The 3837-nt window shown below is 45.3% G+C and overlaps 1 pseudogene; it reads right to left on the reverse strand.

Moving 5' to 3' along the window:
* Window positions 1-2753: 2753 nt before the first annotated feature.
* Window positions 2754-2863, reverse strand: LOC115193151 (uncharacterized; annotated as a pseudogene).
* Window positions 2864-3837: the final 974 nt, after the last annotated feature.

Consider the following 3837-nt stretch of genomic DNA (forward strand, 5'->3'; position numbering starts at 1 on the left):
CTGGTACTTTGTTATCTTTCATGCTCTTCAGTGCCATATAAATTTCATCTAATTGTAATTCCCCTTCTAATTGGTCTCTAATATCAAAAGGTATCTGCACATCTAAGCATTTTAAAAAAGTAGTCCCCTTCTCATAATTAATTGTTTGTTTTTGAAATAGCTGAGAAAAGTGGTGTGTAGCAACACCAAGCATGCCATCTCCATCCTCAACCATCTCCCCATCTTGGTCCAATAAAGCAGAAATAGTCCTCCTCTTTCCCTGTGATTTAATTTGTTTAAAGAAATATGCAGAGCACTTCTCATCATTTTCCCATTTATCTTGCTGACTTTTAAAAATGAAATCTTTAGCTTTCTTTTCAAAAAAGGTATACTGCTTTTTTTTCAGGATACCCAATGTGTCTTTATCCAAAACACCATTATTCAAATTACTTTGGATGTGCAGATTTTCTATTTCCTTCTGTAACTTATAAAATTCTTTGTGGTTATTACGTACTTTATCTTTGCAAAAATTCTGAATAAAAATCTTGATTCTTAATTTTGTGCTCTCCCACCACTCTATGACAGAGGAATAAAAGGATTTCATCGTTACACATCCCTTGAAAAAAAACCTAAATCTTGTGTCAAAAGTTTTGTCATGTAAAATGTCATTATTAATTTTCCAATACCCTTTTCCAAATTCAATCGTTTTTAAATCTACAGTCACAGACAAGCAACTGTGGTCTGAATAAAATACCGGAGTGACGCGCGCAGAGGACACACCGAGTCCGCGCGGAACAAACACATAATCTATGCGGCTCCTCGCGCCCCTGCTGTTTCCCCAGGTGAAACCGGGATCATCCGCATGCGCCACTCTATAAGTATCCACCAAATTATATTTATCTATTAGACTTTTGACGAGATGTCCTCCTAGATTACCTCTGTCATATGACACATTAAAATCTCCCCCCATGAACACCTGTCTGTTTGTCATAAAAATAGCGTCTAGTTCGTTTAGCATTTCCTTCCTTTCCTTGGGTGTCGGTGGTGCATATACATTAATAAACCGAAAACTTTTACCCCTCCAATCTATATCTACAACTAAAACCCTCCCATGTACTGCCGAAAAACTTCCTAGTATTTTTAACTCCCTGTTCCCACATAGCACCCCGACCCCTGTAGAGTGCACCCCGCCGACACTCCACCTCGACTCTCCCTGAACCCATTCCCGCGTAAACCTCTCCACATCATTTTGATCTTTTAAATGTACTTCTTGTAGAAAACACACAGAGAAGCAAATGGAGGACAAATGGGGAAAAACAGTCGCCCTTTTAACTGGGTTCCTAAGCCCTCTAACATTAATGCTAGCTAGGTTAAACATAGTCGACATGGGATAAGGAGGGAAACGGACAACTATCTAAATATGACATATTCAAAAACTCACTTCAAGTACAATTCCTCGTTAGGGGGCCTGTCCGGGAACCGATGGTCCCCGGCAGGAGGACTGTCCAAAAAGACAGGGGTCGGAAAACCCCTGTCCTCCTCAGACTGCTCCCCCTCCGTCTGTGTGGGTGCTGGGACACCGCTGGGAGCCAAACCGCTGCTACCGATGGAGCTGCCTGACGGGGGAAGCAGAGTCTCCTCTGCGCTGCCCGGGTCTCCCTCGCCTCTCTCCTCAGACTTCCCGCTCGAAAAACAACTGAAGCGATTTCCCCCCATGGCGGACTTCTCCATCGCCTCCACGCGAATGAGTGGGGAAACGGGGCTCATCTGCTTCCTTTTGACCGAGCACTTTCTCCTCTCTCCCACCGTTGTCCAGCTCTCGGTGGTCTCTCCCTGAGCCTCCTCCACCTGCTTGTTCCAACTCCCGTCCGCCTCTCCGCTCTCCTCGCGAGATGATGGCGCCTTTCTCCCGCTCTCCTCAGACTCCCGCCGTTCTCTCTCCGTCACGAGCTCGTCTACCACCTCCTCAATGGCGCGTAGTTCCATGCCCTCTCCCTCTTCTTTCCCGCTCTCCGCTCTTTTCCCGCTCACCGCTCTGGCGTAAGAGGGGGCTGCCTTCGGGCAGTGACGGAACAGGTGGTCCTCTGAGTTGCACAGACTGCAGCGTTTGGGCACGGTGCAATCCCTCATTACGTGACCGAGAATCCCACAGTTTCTGCACCTTGTCTGGGTGCAGGCCTCGGCGAGGTGCCCGTATGTGCTGCACTTCCTGCAGAAACGAGGCTGTCCAGCATACATGAGGTAACCCCTGTCTGCACCGATAGTAAAAGAAGCGGGAGGATGTCGGTAGCCATCATGGCCGCTCTCGTCTTCCCTCAGCAGCACACGAAACTGTCTCTTCCCTGTCCAGATGCCTAGGGCGTCCTTAATATTTCTAACTCCTGGCAAGATGGTCACGTACCGGCTGAGGTAGCACACTAACGTTTCTTCGGTGACCCAGGGGTTAAACATGTGCACCGTTAGCACCCTCATATTGTGCCTGCATAGGGACTCAACTTGAAAAGCACTGAGGGCGGGTGCTGTCGCGTTCGCTCTGAAGAGCCCTCTCACCTCCTCCAGCCGGGTGATGGTGTAGAAAGACACATCATAAAACTTCTCGGTTGTGTTCTGTTGCAGGCAGTGCACGTCTTCTACTGTCAGGCACAGAGGTCCAAAAAGAACTTCCTTTCCAAAACGAACTCTTTCCATCAAATTATCTTCTCCTGTCCATTGAAATCGCAGCGTGTTCTTCAGTCCAGCGGCCGCTGACTGTGATGTGGCGGACGTCGCCATCTTGAGGATCCCCGGGGTACTGCTCTCGATCTTGATCTTAGCCAAAAGGCCGAGAAGCGATCAATAAGAACAGATACTACACTTGATCTTAGCCAAAAGGCCGAGAAGCGATACCGCAATGCTTTCAGGAAGAAGACGGCATTCTCGGACACGTCAAATTCGGTAGCGGTTACACCAAAATATGCTCTGTTTGCTTTTCACCAAATAGAAAAGCTAATGTTTAAAAAAAAACATTAGTGGCGTAGATTGGGAGTTGATCAACATCTGATATAACTACTTTTGACGGTAACAAACGACCAAATTGGTAGGTATCAAAGTCACGTGGTTATCCTCTCGCCAATCGGAAATTAGAGAAAGCGTTGTGTAAATCACATTTGATTAAGAGCTAAATTGGAAGAATAACCTATCAAAGAAGTTAGGGAAATAATAAGTACATATTCTGTGAAATGTGGAGATAACTGTATTGTCAGAAATGTTACTTTACATAAAATATATGTGGTGTCACTGCTGCCACAAGGTAACTGGAGTTCCCTGTAATGGCCACCTGGGGGCACCAGATATCCGTTGAGTTTCTTAAGGTGTGAAGTCTGTTGGATGTGTCGGGCACGTGGTCGGAACACCTGGGTTTGTAGCGTTTATTTCTAGGTTAAATACATTTACTGGTATGAACAATTATGAAAGTAAAGATGACGAAGCACAGTAATCCCTGAAATTAGATGTTGGCCTATCAGATTGTCAGCATCTAGCTCAGCAAACCATGGAAAAACGGAATTTAAATTGTAAATCCCACATTTTAACATATTCTTAAACTGACAAGAATTATTATTTTGATTGAAAATCTGATTTTGCTTCTTAGCCTATGTCTTTACAAATTACGTGGATATTCCTTCTTAATTCGCTCGATAACGTTACGAAAAAAAGTGTTTATTGGATAAATGTGGCGACTATTCTCTTGCTGGGCTAGTTTTCGGGCTAGTTTTCATGCCTTGTTGGGGGGTTTTGAGGTGTCATTGGGCTAGATATTTTAGCAAGACCTGGCAACCCTGCCATTATCCCATATCCCCATCATTTCACAATGCAAAGACA

The sequence above is a fragment of the Salmo trutta genome, chromosome 4 (genome assembly GCF_901001165.1).
Source record: "Salmo trutta chromosome 4, fSalTru1.1, whole genome shotgun sequence".
NCBI lineage: Eukaryota > Metazoa > Chordata > Actinopteri > Salmoniformes > Salmonidae > Salmo > Salmo trutta.